The following is a 21588-nucleotide window of genomic DNA, read 5'->3' as shown; positions in this document are numbered from 1 at the left end:
AATTATGCAATTAAAAATCACTACACTGAAAAAAATTGCATTGAATCAAGTAGGCTAATTTACTTGGCTGACTTTACTTGAAAGAAGCAAGTATTTTCTTTTTACAAAGGACCGATTTTCTTGAATCAAGAAAATAATAGAATCAGGACTACTATTTGTTACATAAATTTATGTATTTTTAACGTAGGATATGTTCCCCATTAAATCTTGGGTAAATTTGAGCACTTTTAAATATTTCAAAAAAGTTTATGGAGATTTCAGTAAATAATAAGTATTTTGACCATCGTTTAGGGGATGTTCCACAAATTTTTGGAGGTTTGGTTATTATTCCACGCAGATGTATCATCATATGACCCCTACTAGTACCCGATCAGGCCCCGACTAGGACACGTCGGGTCACCTGACTAGGCCCCGACTAATCTACCGTGACGCTACTGGTCGGGGGCTAGTCAGATGACCCGACTAGCCCCCGACTTTGAGTGTTGTCGAATGATCGGGAACCAGGCTAGTTCCCCATTTGAAGTTCTACACGGGTACTGAGTTAATTTGTTTCATTATACTTATTTGCGTCAAGTTTAATAAAATATTGAATTAAGAATATTATATTCTCATGATAAGTAACTATAACTCTAACAAAATTCTTGATCCAAGTAAATTCATATACTCATTTTGACTACTATTTTAATTGAACCAATGTTCATGTTCTTGAGACGAGAAAATGAATGTATTCAGCGAAGAAATAATTTCTCTTAAAATAATGCTTGAATATTTTCCTTAAAATAATTATTTATTTGAAACGAATGTCAGATTTACTTTGAATTTGCAACTTTGATAAACTACAAACTTTACGCTGGCACACAAATCAAATCACTCATAAAACTATTTAAAAAATTATAAGTTTATTGCGTCGGTAAGTTTTCGTGGCTAAGAATTAAAAATTTTCAAATAGATTAAAAAAAAGTGTTATTAATTTTGAAATAAGTATGCAAGACTCAAAAGTAATTTCACTCCAAAAATTATTAAAAGGTTATAAATGTACTGCGTCTATAATTTTTTTCGCTGATTATTTGTATGTATTAATCTACTTAAAATTAAACCATATCGAATTTTTTTAACCGTAAAACATTTTTGTAAATAATAAAAAACAAATATATGACAGCATAGAACAAAGTTATAAGCTTTAAAAAATGCTTAAAAATACAATTATTACATTTTCTTCATAATTTAAAAAAATTTTATGCGTTTATAAAGCAAAATATTTAAGGAAAAAGAATTCAATAACATTTTTAAAAACTTTATTAAGAATGCATTTCATTTTATGAAAGGATAATTAAAAAATTGACAATTAGAATTTTTTCAAATAAAAGAATTGAGAATGCAAGGAGCAAGCAAATAAATATATTTAAACTAGGTAATATTTAAACTAGCGATCAATTATTTTTTACATATTTTAAATTATTTTTGTTTGGAATTGTTATTTTAAATTAAAAACTGCATTAAAAAGTACTATAAAAGAACTAAATAAATCGAAAACTTTCCTTTTTGCAGAGGTTTTTAAAAATCAGAAAATATTTATTTGTCACTAAGGTTATTAAAGCGTTTTTAAACTCAAAAGTTATTAATTTTTTATAAGCTTTAGATCGTTTTTAATCGGATTTCATTTTTAAAGAAAAAAGTATTGAATTTGTAAAATAAGTGAAGTTCAATTATTTTTTTCATATTTTAAATTGTTGTTTTAGGAAAGCAATTCCATATTCAAATCTTAGTAAACAATGTATGATCAAAGCATTCGATAAATTAAAAACATTGTGATTTATGTACATTTTCGTATGGCAGAACATTATTTTTTGTCATTGATGGTATTAAAGAATTTTTCTACATGAAACTTTTCTTTATTATTTATTACCTTTGGGTCGTTTTTAAGTGTTTTAAATATTTAGAAACAACAAGTTTTAAATCCCTTGTTAAATAATTTAAACTTGCTTCGCTTTTTCACATATTTTATAATATTGTTTAAAAAATTCTATTTTTCATTAAAAATTGAGTAAAAAGGTATTATATACAATAAAAGAGTTGGATACATTGAAAACTGCGCATTTTATGGAGAATTTTTGTTTATTGTTTATTGCTTTTAGATATTTTATAACATTTTTAAATATATATTAAAAAAACAAAAGTATAAAGCCTTTTTGAAATAAGTAAAATTCAATTGTAAAATTTTTATAAATAAAAAATGGTATATTAAAGTCTCTCGAAAATTTTCAAGTATCATCAGAAAAATGTTTTCTTAAAAGAAACATTGAGTCCGACTTTGTTTCGAAAGCGAAGTCGGTAGAGCGCGCGGTTAGGACACTAGTTTAGGTAGTTGTTTAGGTAGGGTTCGAATCCTCGTGGAGCGCGATTTTTCAAAGAGATTAAGCGTGCGATTATATTTGTAAAAAAACGGTGTGCAAGAATTACGTGTTTTAATAATTTAAAAAATGAAGATTATTATTATTATTACTATTATTAAACCATTAAGCCATTTCCCTTTCGGGGTAGGCGTGATATGACAATAATTTCGAAAATAATATATTTTTTCATTGAGAAATAGTGTAAGATGGGACACATGTTTCAAATCTTTTTGAATCCCTTAAAACCATGTTTACAAAGATAATAATTATTGTATTCCTATTATCTTTAAAAAATATAAAATACGTCAGAAGGGTGGGGGTCTATAAAAGTTCTTAGAAATGGGGTGGGGCGGTCTCAAATTTCGAAATAGTTCAATTTTCATCCACAGAAATTAAATTTAGACTAAAATGATAAATTATCAAAAACAATAAATTTTTAACAAAGATTTGAAACTTTCAACCAAGTTGTTTTTACAATGCAAAAAAGATGAATTTTCAAATAAGAAGATTAATTTTCAACTAAAAAAACACGACGTTTACAAAAAATGAATTTTCAACAACAAAAATTTCAACAAAATAGTTTAATTTTAATCAATCAGAGTGTCAATCAAGTGTCGGGGGTTGCCTTCAAATGGCCTTGGACTGATTTCGGGGTGATAGAAAAATACACAGCGAGAGCCTCCTGACCCTCTAAAAAGAATTTTCGACTAAAATGATGAACCTTAAAAAAACTGAATTTTCATTAAAAAGAGTTAGTTTTTTTAACCAAGTAGTGAAATTTTCAACTAAGAAGATTACGTTCCTTAAAAAAAAATCTTTAACAAAATAAAAGAATTTTTCAAACAAATAGTTAAATTTTAAACTCGAGAATTTAATTCTTCAACAAAAATAAGACGAATTTTGAACAAAATAATTAAATTTTTCATAAAAAATGGATTTTTAGCAAAGGAGATCAACTTTCAAGCAAGTTGCTAAATTTTCAACTAAAAAACATGAATATTGTTTTGAAAATTTGTGTGTTTTGGTTGAAAATTGAACTAATTAGTCGAAAATTCGTTTTTTTTTTGGTTTAAAAATCCATCTATTTTCATATGAATCAAATTTCGTTTTATTTTAAAATGCAACGGTATAGCTAAAAGTTCATATTTTTTAGTTGAGGATTTAACTATTTTGCTCTTGTTTGGTAGAATTAAATGGTTTTTTATTCAGAATTAAAATTATCATGAGTTTTTACATTTTTTTTTAAACTTACGTTTTTTGTTTAAAAACTCAAATAATTTGTTGTTGTTTTTTTTGGTCGAAAATAAAATTTCAACTAATTATTTAACTTCTCCATTTTTGCTTAGAAATTAATCTTTTTTAGTTGAAAAAAATGGTTGGAAATTCAGCTATTTTGTTGAAAACGATTTTTTTTTTCTGTTTTTAAACTTAATTGTCTGAACTGAAAATTGAACTATTCAGTTAAAAATTCACTCCCATGATTAAAAATTAAACCTTTTTAAGTATTCAATTTTTAACGTTAAAATTGGTAAATAGTTTAATTTTGGACAGATTTAAGACCATCTTGTGAAATCAATTAAATTTTTTTTTAATTCTAGTACATAAATGGATATTTTCAGGTTCAGAAATCCACTACTTGATTTAAAGTTGAACTAATTTGTAAAAAAAAAAAAACATTTTGTTGTTGTTGAAAACTTATAATTTAATTTAAAAATTTAAAAATTAACTTTTTTGTGGAAAATTCATATTTTCCGGTGAAAAGTTCAGCTGTTAAACAAAAAAGTTAAAAAGTCATCTTCTTGGTTGAAAATTAATAAGTGAGGTAGAAAATTAAACTATTTGGTTAAAAATCAAACAATTTACTGGAAAGTTTATTTGTAGGGTTAGTAATTCAGTTTTGAAGTTAAAAAAATTTGTTTAATCTAAAAATTCTTTTTTTTTTTCTCTAGAAAAATAGTTGTTTTTTCATATTTAACGTTTCTTTTTTTGATTAGAAATTGATCTTTTTTAGTAGAAAATTTAACTAGTTCATTAATAATTCCACTTCCTTGGATTAAAATTCACTTTCTTATTAAAAACTGTTCTTTGAAGGCTTAAAAGCAAACTATTTTTTAAACTATTCGCCTTTTTAGCTTAAAAATGTAACTATTTTGTGCAAAATTTGTCTAGTTGGGTAGATAATTAATCTTATTTATTAAAAAAATTCTTTTGGATTAAGCATTCAATTTTTTTCTTAAACATTTTTTTTTGTATGAAATTCATACCTTCATACAGTATTCAGCTGTTTGGTCGTAAATTAACATTTTTGTAAAAAATTCACATTTTCGGATTAAAAATTCAGCTATTTTATAGAAAATTAAACTATTTGAGTTAAAATGAATTTTTTCATCAGACATTCATATTTTTGGTTGAAAATTAAACCACTTCGTTAGAAAATCAAACTGTTTGGTTAAAGATTAAACTTTTTATATAATAACTGAATAATTCTGTTGGTTTTTTTTTTTTTTTTAAATTACACTTTTTATCTAAACATTTAGCTATTCTATTTTTAGTTCAAAATTTTTCCTTTATAAGTTCAAAATTCGCCTTTCTTAGTTAAATACAATTTGTTGAAAATTCTTTACTTTTTTTTAAAAATAGTGAAAAAGTTTTTAAAATTTAATGATTCCATTTTTGTTTTAAAATCTATTTTTTTATTTGAAAATTCCACTATTTCGTTGAAAATTCATCTTTCTGCATTAAAAATTAATTTTTTTGTTAAAACTTTTTTACTTGCAGTTTAAATGTCAACTGCCATCTGAAAAATTCGTTTTTTAACTTGAAAATTTAACAATTTATTGAAAATTTGTCTATTAAGGTAGAAAATTAATCTAGAATATTATTCGCCTTTATTTTTCAAAATTTAGATATTTTATCAGTCATCTTTTTTAATCGCAATTACACTGTTTTGTAAAAAATTCGTCTCTTTTGATTGAAGTAGTTATAATTGGCCGGTACCAGCTCACATACCGACCGAGCAAATTTCTATTCTGATTTACCGACCGTCAGTATTACCCTCAGCCGGTAATGCAGATTTCTACGATGATTTCAGGATCGATCGATATTTAAGGGCTCTAACTTGTCGACAGTTAATATATGTCGAGTACTACCCTCAATCGGTAATGCAGATTTCTACAATGGCTTCTGGTCGGTCGGTTAATGAGCTGGTAGCTGCTTAGTATAACTGCTGGTTAAAAATTAATCTTTTATTGTAGAAAAGTCATCTTTCCCGATTGAAAATTGACCTCTTGGCGATTTTCAAAGAATAATAAGGAAGCTGAGAAGGAAGAGGAAAAATCGAAGGAAAAGTCATTTTGAATTTGCTATTGCTGATCGCAGGAAACCCTATCTACCGGCCTAGGATAGCCCCTAAGTTCGCGGATAAAGTAGACAACCCCTCTATGCATTTTAAAAGCTGAAAATCACGAATTACGATGGGGTTCATCGCATCGAAATGGCGATTTCTCAAGATCAGATGGATTCGACCTTTCAACTCGATTTCGGTATAACAACCCATTCAAATTTACAGCCAGCGATTTCGACCGTTTGTTTCCAACTTTTCTCCTTGTTTTCGGCCATGGCGAAAGGAGAGTCCAATTACTTGGTCGCCAAAATGCTGCCTTGTACGAGTTTAATTTGTTATCGATCGAGACTCGGTCCTTTCTCTGCACACAGCTCAAACTTCATCAATAGAACCTCCAATCAAATACAAAATTCAATGAAACAACAAAAGCTTCATAAAGGGAACTTAAATAAACTTATAATTAATACAAATTTCGATGCTGAGTCGGAAAATTAATTTTTGAAGAACAAGAAAAAATCTACCTCAGCCCGGATTCGAACCGAGAACGCCACCATTCATGGGCGCAGCGTTAACCAATAGGGCAGTGTACTACTCGATATAGTTTTAGTCGAAGTTCCGCAAAAATTCAGATTAGACAAATGAAAAAAAAATAATTTTATATATCTTATCAATAAAATTGTATAGTTTGTTCATAAAACGAAGTAAAAGTGTATGTCAGTCAATTGGGTACAAAAAATTAATATTTTAATTACTGGTGAGATTTTCTTGCAGAGTTTTGAATTTCATAAATGTAATATTATTGCCTAGTTAAATCGAAGTATGCATTTGCTTAAGTTTTTCTATTTTTTACACTGAATAATTCATTTCTAAATTAATAAAGATAAATTGTAAGCCAAAAATGAAATAGTTTGATTTCTAAACAAAAAGCTGAATTTTTAAACAAAATGTTCAAGTTTCAACAAAATACGCTTATTTTTCCACCAAATTGTTAAATTTGTAACGATATAGTTAAATTTTTAACTAAAGAAGATAAAATTTTGACTTAAAATACAATAGTAAAATTTTCAGTTACAAAATTGAATTTTAAATAATATAGTTCAATTATCAACCAAAGGAATTAATTGTTAACTAAAAAAGATGAATTTTAAATTAAAAAATTAAAATGAATTCTTTGTTTAAAGATTGAATTATTTTGTTGAAATTTATTATTCATTTTTCGTTAAATTAATTTTTCTAACTCAAAATTGATCTTTTTGAGTTAAGAAATTAATTAATTTGGTTGATAATTTAACTATTTTGTTGAAAATGTAATTTTTTATCTGAAAATTAAACTTTCATTTTTCTACGAACTAAATGAATTTTTAACCTTGTACAATTTTTTAAAGCAAAAGAATAATATTCTACCAAAAAAGACGATTCTACAACAAAATATAGGAATTTTCAACCAATTACATTGGTTGAATTTTCGACTAAAAAAATTAATTTGCAATCAAAAATGGAATAGTTTAATTTTCAGTTATAAAAATAATTTTAAATAAAAGGGACCAAAGGGAGACCAAAGAAATCAATTTTTCATTAAAACAGATCATTTTTTAAACTAGAAGAATAATTTTCGACCAAGAAATATTAATTTTTAATCACATAGTTGAATTTTCAACTAAAAAAGATGCGTTGTCAAGACAAAGAAAAGCTAATTTAAAAAAAAAAGACATTTTTAATTTTTAATAAAAAGATGAGTTTTTAACGAAGAATGTAATAGTTGATATTTCACAAAAAAGATTTAAATTTAAAATATAAACAAAACAGTTGGATTTAACCGACAAAGACGAATTTTCGGTAAAATACTTGAATTTTAGCAAGAATATTAATTTTTATAAAAAATGTTGTAGTTTCAAACGAAAAATTGATTTTCAGCCAAAAAAGACGAATTTACAATGAAATACCAAAATTTTCAAAAAAATTAATGAATCTTTTTTGGCCTAAAATTAATTTTTTTGTTGAAAACTCAAATATCTTGTTGAAAATTCATCCTTTTGGTTTGAAAATTCAACTAGTTGGTAGAAAATATAACTGTTTTGTAGAAAATTAATTATTTTTTTAATGAAAATTTATTAGGGGAAATAAGGATAGGAGATGCGAGGGAAAAACGAGGATAGGGATAGTATCGAAGTAGGTGAAGCGAGGGAAAGAAGGGTCGGGGTAGTAGGGGAGCGAAGCGGAGTAAGTTAAGGGAAATAAGGAGAAGTGAGGGTGGAAGTTGTTTAAATTAGGGGGGGGGGGAGTAGAGGGAGTGAGAGTAAATGAGCTGAAGAAGTAAGTGAAATGAGTAGAGGGAAAAGTATAAGTATTCACGGGAAATTATGGAACGCTTAGTAGAGGAAGTGAGGGGAAATTAGGGAATAGAAGTGAGGGGAAATTAGGGTGAAGAAGTGAGGGTAGGTATGGGAAATGATTTAAAGTGAGCAAGGCTAGTGAGAAAAGTGAAGGGAGAGCTAGTTTAGCAATGTGGGTGAGTAGGGTGAGTAGTAAATTAATTAATTGAACATTAATTAAAATTAATTTGATTGAATTAAAAATTTAATTGAAATTAATTGGACCATTAATTAAAATTAATGGTCAAAGCATCGACAACTGCCATTTGGCGATTGTGAATTCTCTTTTGTTAAAGCTCCTTTGGCTGACTTTAATTTTTGTTTCTTATTTTGCATTAAATTTTATTCTTAGCCACTCTGAAAAATGTATATAATTTCAACAAATTTATATTATTGGCATTAATAATATGCATTAGTACTGGAACAAAAGTATTTGTCGCTTTTTCATTAACTTAATTTGTTTATATTCAATTTCAATGTAATTTAGGCGAAAAATGTTGTCAAATAAAATGTTAATGTGTCTTGTCTCCTTTTTCCAAAAAGTTTTTTTTTACTTATAATATATTTTTATAACCAGAGTTTATAACAAACTTGTCGATATTTTTTTGGTTAAACAACTTTTGTCTTTTAATTTTGTTCGTCTATGTTGTCGGTTCTCCTAAAATTTATTTTTAACATTTTTAATGTTATTTTTTACGATTGACAGAAAATCTACTCGTCCTATCTAAAAATGTTTAATAACAAATTTATAGATCTTTTTGGGTAGAAGTTTCATTTTTTAATTTTGAATGTTATTTTTTACGATTAAAACAAAAATTACGTGTCCTAGAAAAAATTATTAATGACAAATTTAAATCAGTTTTCGCTATTTTTGGGAAGACCAACTTTTGTCTCTTTATTTTCTTCATATTTCGTGTGGTTTGTCCAAAAAATGGAATTATAATTTTTTATTATTTTTGGTAAGATCAAAATTTAAATTTTCAACTGTTTGATAAAAGTTAAAAAGTTGACATAATTATCTTGTCGAGCCTTCGAAAATCAACGTTATTCTTTTGTTGACGTTTTTCCTATTATGCGTTGTTTGGCTTAAAATGTTCATTTTGGTTTTTACATTCTTATCCTAATGAGAAGGAATTGGTTTTATGTAAAAGTTCATTTTGTCGGTGTTCATCAAATGTCCACGTTTTGAGACCCCCTGAGTCAGAAAGAACGATTCTCACGAAGGTGTTTGTCTGCCTGTCTGTCCGTCTGTCTGTTACTCTGTATTCTGTAGGCACGATAACTTTCGAAAAATTGATCAGATTGAATGCTGCTTTTCCACAAATTTTTAAGGCCTAAAAAGAAAGAACGAGTTCACAAACAAGATATATTTGGATAAAAATGAAAAAGTGAGCACATTTTCAAAAATTTTTAAATCACATTTTTTTAAGACTTAAAAATTCTATGTATGATTATTCACAGTACTCAGAAACTCTAACAATTTAGCCTTATGACTTTTTCTATAAAAAGAACATTGTTAGAGTTAGAGTACTTTCAAAATAAAAAAAAAAAAACCAAAATGAATATTTCAAGTCAAACAACGCATGATATGAAAAAAAGTCAACATAAGAAAAACGTTGATTTTTGTAAGCCCTAGAAGATTATCATAACAACTTTTTTAATTTGTTCGAAAAGTTGAAAATTCCAAATTTTATCGTACCAAAAATAATGAAAAAACCAAAAATTCCCACGGAGCGGGCAGATTTTTTTTGAAATATTTTTTTGAAAATGCGCTCACTTTTTGAATTCTCAACCAAAATAGCTGGTTTGCGAACTCGGTCTTTTTTTTGGCCTCAAAAAATTGTGCCAAAGCAGAATACAATCTGATCAATCTTTCGAAACTTAACGTGCCTACAGAATACTGAGTAGAGACAGACGGACAGACAGGCAGACAAACACATTCGTGAAAATCGTTTTTTTCTGACTCAGGGGGTCTCAAAACGTGGAGATTTGATGAAAACGGACAAAGTGAAATTTTACTTAAAACCAACACCTTCTCATTAGGATGAGAATGTAAAAAAAGAATTAGAATTTGGGGAATACTTTTGCGCCTCTAATTTGTGTATTGAACGTCAGTCCAGGGACAAGTCCGTCCTGATTCCCACCCTCCTTATTGCTTCAGAATAATTCTCAAAGATTGAGTGCCAACCCGTGAAGTGGTTAGTATGCAACCCGAGGTTGCCTATACTATCGCGTGTCGCTATCGACCCTCTGAGATGGTGTTAGAAGAAAGGGGAAATTTTCTGGCCCCCATTTTCGTCGTGATGAAAACCACCTGAAAACACACACGTGCATACCAGATGAAAAGACACCAGCTACACTCAGAAAAATGTTTGTTTGAATCAAACAACAAAATTTATTTGAATTCATATAAATGAATCAAACAAATATTTTACTTTGATAAAGAAAAGGTTTATTTAATTTTAAGAAATGGAAACTATTTGACTTATTGATTGAAACAAATAATTTGTTCAGTACAATTTGTTTGATTTAAATAAAAAATTGACTTTTATTAATCAATGCATTCGTTTAAAATCTGTTTATTCGAATTCATAAAAATATTTATTTGTTCCAATAAAAATACAGTACAACGCAGTACTAGAAAGTGCCGCTAGGCGTGCTAAAGCGCTGCTTTAGGTCGCTAAGGGACTAACCTAGAATCTAAATTAATTGATCATGTGATTTATTTGATGGAATTCGTATTTTTTCAGTGTTGTATTATTCTAAAGGTTCTGATTTACTATAGAATCATAAATTAATTGAAAAATGGACGAAATACCTCTAGTTTAGGAACTAATTGAAGTTTAGGGTTTTTACCTTGGATATAATTGAAGATTTCGAATGTAAGTCTTTCAATACTAACCTCCTTTCTTTATAAAGATGATTTATGAAATCAATCATGTTCTTTTTTATACTAATTATCACTGTATACTTAATAGCAGGAACACTTTTACATATACAATGATATTTATGATTAACAATAAACATATTATCGAGCTTATACATTATTTTTATAAAGAATGCTCAATTTTGAGGTTAAGTGTAAAAAAAAAGATTTACTTTCACTTGAGCAAAGTCTTTAATTAATTAAAAATAATATATTCAATGTAAACAAGAACTTTACTTATTTTAAACAAGAAATTTATTTAAAGAAACCAAACATTTATTTTAACCAAACAAATAAGGACAAACACAAAATTTATTTGATTCAAACAAATATTTTTTTCAGTCTCAGGACGTTTAGTAGAAAATAACATTTTACTAATTAAATACCAGGATGAAATATTTTATACATTAAAGTGACATTTTCTGTTAAGAAATTAATTTTAAACTAATAAAAGTATTTTCCACTAAACAGTTAAATTTCCAACCAGACATAAGCCTTCAAACAAGAAAATAAATTGTTAACGATGTAGTTTAGCTTTCACTTAAGTAGTTAAATTTTCAATTAAAATAGATTAATTTTCAACAAAATAATTAAAGTTTCAACCAAAGAGATGAATTTTCAACTTAAAATACAAATCTTTAACAATAAAGTGAATTATTAACAAAGCGATTCAACCAAATCTTTCAAACAAATTAGTTAAATAATCAAGCAAAGAAGAATGATTTTTAACCAAAAAGTTGCATTTTCATTAAAAAAAAAAAAATGAAATTTCTTCTATAATAGATCAAGCTTTAAATCAAAAAGATAAATTAAAAAAAAAAGCTGAATTTTCTCTTGAAAAAGATTTCAGTCGAGTTTTCACGATTAAAATATGAATTTTTTAACAAGAAATAATTCTCGACGAAAAAAAGTGAATTTTCAATTTAAAAAAACGAATATTTAGCCCGAAAAGGATGACTTCTTAACAAAATTGTTGAATTCTTTATCAAATACTTACATTTTTATTTTAAATAGATGAAATTTCTCTTTAAGCAAAAGAATTTTTAATAACAAAAAAAGTTGTGTTTTTATCCAAAAAATATTTTAGTTGACTCTAGAAGATCAAAAATGGCATTTTTTTAACAAAAAAATAAAGTTTCTACAAAAAAATATAAGTTTCTACAAAAAAAATTGAGTTTTCAATCCGAATATATAATAAGAATGCCACATTTCTTATAACTGGTACTTTCATCTAGAAAATATTTTACTTAATTTTTTAACATCAAAATATAATTTTCCAAATGAAGTAAATTTTTGACGAAATAGTGAATTTTTCAAGAAAATAGTAGAATTTTCAACCCAAAAGTATGACTATTTAACAAAAAAAATTTAATTTGCAACCAAACAGTTGCATTTTTATCCGAAAAAGATGACATTTTTCTTCAAACAGATGGATTTTCAATTAAATAAAAAGAAAAACGAATTTTAAAAAGATAGTTGAATTTTCATCCAGAAAATATTTCAGTTATTTTGAAGTTATTTTGAATAAAAAATGATGACAGATGAATTAAACAAAAAAAATTTGTTTTTGAATAGTTAAATTGTAATCCAAAGAAAATTCCAGTTCACTTTTTAACACCAAAATAAGAATTGTAAACAATTTATAAACAAAAAAGTTATTTAAGAAGAATTTTATAAATTTTAAAAGACTTCAAGGGATTTAAACAAATTCAATGATTTAAGGATTTTCAAGAGATTTTAAGGAGACTAAACAAATTTAAGGATTTTAAGTAATTTTAATTAATTTTAGTCAATTTAAAATTTTTTAAAATGATTTCAAAGAAGTTGAAGGGAGTTCAAAAAAATTTGGAGGACTTAAAGGATTTCTAAGAACTCAAGTGATTTTAAGGAATTACTAGGGACTTGGCGGAACCTTCAAGTTTCTTTTTAAAGGATTTAAAAATAATCCAAAAAAAGTTAAAAAAGATTTCATAAGATTCTACGATACTTTTAAGTGATTTTAAAGAAAGTCAAGCAAGTTATTTAAAAGTTATTAAAACAGATGTAATGAATTTTAGGAAACTTCAAGGTATTTAAAGAAATTCATTGATTTAAGGATTTTCGAGAGATTTTGAGGAGCTTAATAAAATTTAAAGGATTTTGGATTTAAAACATTTGAATTAATTTAAGTCAATCTTACAATATTTTAAAACATTTCTAAGATGTTGAAGGGAGTTCAGAAAAATTCGGAGGTCTTTAAGGATTTTCAGGAAAGCTTACGAGATTTCTAAGAATTAAAGTGATTTCAAGGAATTACTAGGGACTTGGCGGAATCTTCAAGTTTCTTTTTAAAGGATTTAAAAATAATTGAAAAATAATTCAGAAAGATTGAAGGATTTAAAAGTTATTTTATAAGATGAAAATATAGTTTTAGTGGTCTTAAAAAATTTCAAGCGAGTTTTTGAAAAGTTATTTAAAAAGATTTTGACGAATTTGAAAAAATCCAAAAAATTTTAAGAGTTTTAAGAGATTAAAAAATAGTTCCATAAGTTTTAGTAACTTTAAAGAATGTTAAGCAATTAATTAAAAAGTTATTTGAAAAGATTTTAAGGACTGTCAAGAGAATTAATATCTTACTATTTTCTCTTGTTGTAGTCGTGTAACTTTGCACGTTACAGAAATTGTATAAAACTGTATTCGGGACATCGCACTATACTAATAAGACTACGATACCACAATTTATTCAAATGCCTGAGCTCTATTTTTGGTAAAAGTCGGTTACAGGGTATAAATGACCCAGTGTGTACTCGAAGGATTAAGAACTCTAAGAGGATCTGTACTGGTACCTAGTCATGTAAACCATAATTAGCTTGATAAAATTAAAACAAATATAAAAAAAACTTTACAAAAATTTATTTCGACAAGGATAAATAAGGTTTTAAAATTGTTTGCGTGCATTCTAGAAGAGGAAATCTGGGTAAACTCTTGCGGAAAGTTTTGCGGGAGCACTCAACACGGAACCAGTCGGTACTTTTGAGTCGCACGCTAGATTTGTCGTGACAGTGCCCGAAGCTCTCAAGTTTCGGTAAGTCGTTGTAATGATTTATTTAGCGAAAACGTACGATTTTATTTAAGACACGTCGTACCGGATATCGACAAGTTGTTGGAGACTCGTGAGTGGAAGAGACAGCAAAGGAAGTTTGACCTGACTTGAATTTTAATTATTGGAACCCGTTAATCAACAGCTTTAAAATCGTTTCTAACTTAAATAGGAGACTAGCAGAGTGTCTGCCTGGCCGGAAAATCGGGAAAACGGAAAATGATCGAAAATGTGATTCAGTGACCCGGATTCTTGTCTCGAATATTATAATATTTAAATTAAAAGTGGTTTTATATGTAAAACTTAATTATCGAGAGCAAGGAATCAATTTATCCAATTAATAACCCCATCCTAAACTTTTTTATATATTGGAAGATTTAAAAAAAAATTAATTTCTCTACCCCTCCCCTCTTTCTGTAAGTAATTTTTAGTTTCCAGAAATATTTTGCTAGTTATTGTTAGTAGAATTATAGACAGGGTATCTGAGAATTAAATTTTTTTGATTCCCTGATTTTTCCTTGATTCATTTTTCATTTGACTTGATCATTAATTTTTAAACACAACATTTTAATCTTTTATAATTGTAACAAAATTTTATATAGATTAATTTATTGTAAACAAAAAATTTCTTTTCTGCTATAAAAGATGACTTTTTAACAAAACACTTAAATTTTTCAGAAAATAATTAATATTTTAACATAATAGTTGGGTTTTCAACATAAGAAAATAAATTCCAAACAAAAAAGTTTCATAGTTTATATTTCAATAAAAAAAGATGACATTCATAAAAAAAATAATTTTAAAAACACTCATTTTTTCTACAAAAATTGAATTTTTAAAGAAAAGATACGCCTCTTCAGGAAAAAATTAATCTTACTCAAAACTGATGCATTTTTATCCAACAAAAATAAAATTTCATACCAAGAAAATTATTGTTTTTTTTTTACCAAAACAAGAGGATTTTCAACTAAAATAGTTCAAAGTTTAGAAAATGGAAAAGTAACATTTTAAGTTAAACAATTAATTCTAAAACAAAAAAGGCTTTTCCACAAAGCAGTTGTCATTATTATATCTTCAGTTTAACTTTACCCAAGTAGTGAAATTTTCAACTGATAAAGATTAATTTTCCACAGAATAGTCAAACTTTAAACCAAAGAGATGAATCTTCAACTATAAATATAAATCTTAAACAAAAAGTTATTTCTTAACAAAGTAATTCAACCAAATCTTTCAAACAATATAGTTGAATACTTAAGTAAAAAAGAATAATTTTTAACCATAAACTTAAATTTTCATAAATAAAATATTAATTTTCTAGTAAAACAGATGCATTTTTATTACAAAACAAAACAAATTTTAAAAAAAGTTTAATTTGCATCAAAAAAGATTCCAGTTGGCTTTTCAAGATAAAAATATTAATTTTTTAACAAAAAATAAGTTTCTACGAAAAAAATTGTATTTTCATTTCAAAAAGACGAATTTTTTCAACCAAGGATGAATTTTTAACAAAATAGGTGAATTCTCTACCAAATATTTTCATTTGTGTCCAAGAAAAATGAAATTTGTACTGAAACAGATGAACTTTCAATAAAAACGAAAATTAAAAAAAAAAAGTTGTACATTCACTCAGAAAAGATTTCAGTTCATTTTTCAACTAAAAAATTTTTAACGAAAAGTAAATTTTCAACGAAATAGTTTAATTTTCAAGAAAACAGTAGAATTTTCAAGCGATAACTATGACTTTTTAATAAAAAAACAGTTTGAATTTTAACTAAATAGTTGAATTTTTATCCCAGAAAGGTAAAATTTGTATTGAAACAGATGAATTTTTAAATCAAAAAGGCAAATTAAACAAAAGAGTTGAATTTTAACGCAAAAAGATTTAAATTGATTTTTTAACATCAAAAATAAATTTTAAACAAAAAATCAGTTTTCTATGAAATAGTTAAATTTTCAACAAAACAGTCATATTTTCAACCAAAAGTATGACTTTTTAACAAAATAGTTTAAATTTCAAGTAGACAGTTGAATTGTTATCCCAGAAAAATAAAATTTTTCTTAAAGCAGATGAATTTTTAATTTTAAAAAACAATTTTCAAAAAAATAGTTGAATTTTCATCCAGAAAAGGTTTTAGTTCTTTTATCAACCGCAAAGTAATAAACTTAAACAAAATGTAAATTTTCTATGAAAAAGTTCAATTCTCAACAAAACAGAAGAATTTTCAACCAAAAAGTATGATCTTCAAAAAAATGGTTGGATTTTCAAGCAAACAGTTCAGTGAAATTTTTTTAACAGAAAATTTAAATATTTTTATTTTGAAAATTCATTTGTTCCAAATTTTATTTGTTTGATTTAAAAATTCATCTTTTTTAGTAGAAATTTCTTTTTTTTAATTTAATTATTTTGTTAAAAAGCCATCTTTTATAGTAAAAAATACTTTTTGTTGTTGAGAATAAATTGATAATTTGATAAATATAAATTTGTACCTGAAATACTGTTTTATTTTGTTTTCTGAAAACTAAAAATTACGAATTGTATAATGATTTGAAACCAAATCAATCCATTCTTCGACCGTCAATATTGATAAATGTTAAATCATAAATTCTTCCTTATATCCTAAGCTCCACATAAATTAAAATAAAATGAAGCCAAAAAAACACTTTTTCTAACTTAAAATTTATTTGATTAAAAACTCCTTTCTCAATTTTTTACGTTTCGGTACAATGCGTACAATTTTTGAAAGGTTTCAATTCAAATAATTACGTTTTTACAATTAGTTATATTAAGGAGAACAATCATAATAAATAGTTATCATGAAGTCTCAAAAAATAAATAAGACTTCAATCAATTGAAGACTACATTAAAAAAAAATAAAATAAAAAGTAAACTTTATCGTAGGTCATTGAAACTACTGACGAGGGAGCGGGAAAATAAGTTTAAATTAAAAATGAGAAATTTTGTAATTGAACAGATGACATTATTTTATAACACTTTAATAAATTTTATTGATATAAAGAATTTCAGTGTGTAAGTTAACTGAAATCTTTCGAAATTTTTTTATAAAAAGAAGCTCAATAATACGTCGTTGATAACTTTTTTTTAGCTAATACTTCAACATTTTTAAAATCAAAATCAAAGTAATGATTAAAATACCAAGAATGTTGTGACAAATTTGTATTAAAATTCCTAACTTCAAAATCTCTTTTGTTTTCAGCAATTCTGGTTTTTAATCTCCGGCCAGCTTCACCTATCTATGCTTTATTACAACATTTACAGTTAATTAAATAAATAACACAAGATACATTTTTTTCAATGGGATCACTATCTTTCTTCTTCAACAAATAATTATTTAAAGTATTTGTGTTTAAAAAAAAACATTGATATTACATTTTTTAAGTGTATTCTTCAACTATTCAGATAGAATGATTATAAACTAAACTTGTTTTTAAATAAATTAAAATGTTCTTTTCTGAATTTGATATCACTTAATTTAACACATCTATCCACTAAACCTTTTATTAAACCAATTTTGTGACAAAATAAATTATGCAAATTATGGTTTAAAAATCTAGCAGACGAAGAAGGTTTTATGTACCAATTGGTTAATAAATCACTATCAGGAGTTTTTGTAATTGGCAAATCAAGATAGTTAATAACATAATTAATCTTGAATTAATGGGAGAAATTTATACAATCTTCTTGTTTAAAATTCGTATTTTGTTGCGGAAATATTGTTTGGATGAAAACACTTTTTTGAAAATTTGTCTTTTTGATTAAAAAATTTACTTGTTTTAGTAGAATTTTCGTTTTTCTTGAACAAAAATGCAATTTAAAAAGATTATTAGTACTTGAAATTTTCTGCAAAATGTAGGGTAAACATTATGTTAATGTTTCAATGCAAATAATTTTTTACTGCTTTTTATATAATGAACTGATTATTTGCATTAAGGTTATTTCATTAAATATTGGCTATTATTTTAATGATAAAAATTTATTTTTTGTTTAAAATATCTTCATTACAATATTTTTTTCAAATGATTGTGACATTGTGCAATAAGTACCTAAATTCAATTTTCAAAATTATATGTACAAACATTTGAATGACAAAAATTGTTAAATTATTTTTATGTTCTGAACTTATTAATTAATTATGAAGTGATTCTGCTAAAATTAATATTTTCTACAATTAGTTAAAAGCTTATAATTAATCAAATTTAAACAAATACAAGTTCAAATTTAAAAATATATAAAGTGAGAATTATTGGCATGTTTTGATGGAATAATTTTGCAAAGCTTTAAATTATTTGAATTTTCAATGAAAATAATACTTTAATGCTTTTTTTGTTCTAAGATGATTAAATATTTAAATTTAAATATTTATTTATTATTAATATTATATTTATTTCTTATTTTTATTTAATATTTAAATATTTTTTAAATAATTCTGTTAAAATTTAATTTTTCTTGAATTATTTCACACAAAATAAAAATATTCAGAAATTAAAATTCAAGATTAAAAAAAATATTAGGTAAAAATGATTTGATTATTTAAATGAAAATGATTGCTTGAGGTTTTTTATTTTGTGAAATATTTAATTAATTTTCAGCTGATTAATTGTGGCCACAATCTTGAATCAAATAAAGATTCAATTTAAGACGTTTTAAATTAAGTAACATAAATTGATTATTTAGTTTCAGACTATGTATCTGAATATATTTTATTTATTAATAACCTTTAAAACAAATTTAAAAGAAAATTGAACTTATTTACTTGTAATTTTGAAAATTGAATTTAGATACTCATTTCACTTCACAAAAATCAGGAAAATTAAATAAATTTAATAGAGGTATTCTAAATAAAAAATATAATTTTATTGTAAAAGTAGTAGCTAATATTGAATAACATAATGTGAAAGTAAATAATCAATTTATGCTAATTAATTTGAAACATCTCGAATTGTATCTTTATGGAATTCAATATTGTGGTCAAAATCAATCCATTAAAAATTAATTAACTAGTTCACAACATAAAAAGCTTCAAGCAATTATATTAATTGAATAATCAAATTATTTTTAATTTGATGTATTTTTTAAAATTTGAACTTTATAAATTCTAAATATTTTTATTTCTTTTTAAATAATTCTAGAAAATTTAAGTTTCAGCAGAATTATTTAATAAATATTCAAACATCTCGAAACAAAAAAAAGCGTTAAACCATTATTTTCATTAAAATATTAAACAAATTTCACTTTATATATTTTTTAAATTTGAAATGGTCTTTGTTTAAATTAAATTAATTATACGTTTTTAACTGATTCTAGAAAATATTGATTCTAGCAAAATCGATTAATAATTAATTATTGATAATGGAGATATTTTAAACGAAACAAAAATTAATTTTTTAATAGAAATAATAGCTAATATTTAATTACATCACCTTAATAGCAATAATCAATTTATGTGCCTTAATTCAAAACAATTTATATTCATTAAAAAAAAAATCAATCAGTCAATAGTTAGTTAATCTGTTCATAATATAAAAAGCAGTAATAAATTATTTTGATTGAAACATCAAAATAATTTTTATCCCATATTTTGATGATAATGTTAAGTATTAATAATCTTTTATAATAATTTCATAAAAACTTAAAACATATCAACATATAATTTTGAAGATTAAATTCAGATAATTATTTCGAAATATCAATAACATTTTTTAAGTTATGAAATTGGAATAAGGATATTTAAAATATAAATCAACTTTTATTGTACAAATCATATATCATATTAAATAACATAAACTTAAGGTAAACAATGTATTTATTTTTTTAGTTAAACAATATTTAACTTCAATCTTTACATAATTTAATATTGTTAACAAAATAATTTAGCCAATAATAATTAACCAATTAATAGCATAAAAAGCATGAAATGAATTATTTTCATTGAATCATTCAAATAATTTTTATTATATACATATTTTTATCTTAATTTGCACTTTCCTTTCTATTACTTAGATTTAGTAATCAGCTAATAATTAATTAATCAGTTTACAACATAAAACAGACTAAAAGAATTATTTCATTAAAAAATAAAAGTAATTCTTATTTTGTATTTTATTTTAAACTCAAAACTGCATTAATTGAATTTAGGATTGCCAACGAAAAAGTGTCATAGTTTATATTTTAATAAAAAAAGAATGAAATTTATACAACAAAAGAAAATAATTTTAAACCCAAAAAGACGAATTTTCAACAAATAAAGATTTTTCAATCAAAAAATAAATAAAATGTTATTTAAATTATTGAACCTTCAAACCAGAAGACAAATTTTCTTTACAAAAATTCAATTTTCAAACAAAAAATATGACTGCTTAACAAAAAATTAATTCTCCACGAACCTGATGCATTTTTACGCAAAAAAAAGGGTATAAAAATATATATAAAAAAAAGAACTTTCCATTAACAGTTAAATTTTCAATCAGACATATGCCTTCAATAAAAAAATTTCACAATATAGTTTAACCTTGACCCAAGTAGTTGCATTTTCAATTAAAATAGATTAGTTTATAATAAGCTAATTAAACTTTTAATCAACTAGATAACTTTTAAACTTAAAATATAAATCTTTAACAAAAAAAGTGATTTCTTAACAATGTGATTGAATCAAATGTTTTAAACAAATTAGTTCAATTATCAAAGAATAAAATGTCTTCTATAACAAATGAAGTTTTCAATCAAAATGATAAATTGAGCCTCCCGCGATCAAAACGGGACAGTTAACTCACTCACATCAAGAATTGAATTTTTGTAACAAAAAAATAAGTTGCTACGAAAAAATTTAATTTTCAATCCAAAAAGATGAATTTTTTACAAAATAGTTAAATTCTCTGCCAAATAGTTGCATTTTTATCCAAAAGAGATCAATTTTGTACTAAAACAGATGAATTTGTAATAAAAAAAAATTTTTTAATTTAAGTGGAACTTTTATCCAGAAAATATTTCAATTTATTTTTCAACCCCAAAATATAAATTATAAACAAAAGTAAATTTTCTACGAAAGAGTTAAATTTTCAAGAAAATAGTATAAAAGCTTAATTTCTCAACAAAAATTTGCATTTTTATCAAAAAAAAGATTTAATTTCTGCTAAAGCAAGTAAGCTTTAAAATGAAAAAGAGAAACTTTCAAAAAAAAAACTTACATTACTACCAATATACATAAATTAAATGCTAAGGAGTTTTTAATAAAATAAATTTTCAGTTCGAAAAAATGTTTTTTGCCTTAATTTTGTTTTAACTTATGTAGAACGTAAGACATAAGGAAGATTTGTTACAGGGGTTAAATACGAGGGTGGATTGATAAGTTTCCGGACTGACCAAGAGATGGCGCCACTAGGCCTACCTTGAGGTAGCGTTCTATAGTACCATCCTTAGATAGCTTGTAGCTATAGTTTCAGCCCGATCGCCATGTTAG

The 21588-nt window shown here is 24.9% G+C and overlaps 1 protein-coding gene across 1 annotated transcript in view; it reads right to left on the bottom strand.

The window, feature by feature from the left end:
• Positions 1-21588, bottom strand: part of LOC117171647 (extracellular serine/threonine protein CG31145) — a 246669-nt gene that overhangs the window by 88179 nt on the left and 136902 nt on the right. The window lies entirely within an intron of this gene.

The sequence above is a fragment of the Belonocnema kinseyi genome, chromosome 4 (genome assembly GCF_010883055.1).
Source record: "Belonocnema kinseyi isolate 2016_QV_RU_SX_M_011 chromosome 4, B_treatae_v1, whole genome shotgun sequence".
Classification (NCBI taxonomy): Eukaryota; Metazoa; Arthropoda; class Insecta; order Hymenoptera; family Cynipidae; genus Belonocnema; species Belonocnema kinseyi.
This window is presented reverse-complemented; position numbering and strand designations above follow the sequence as displayed.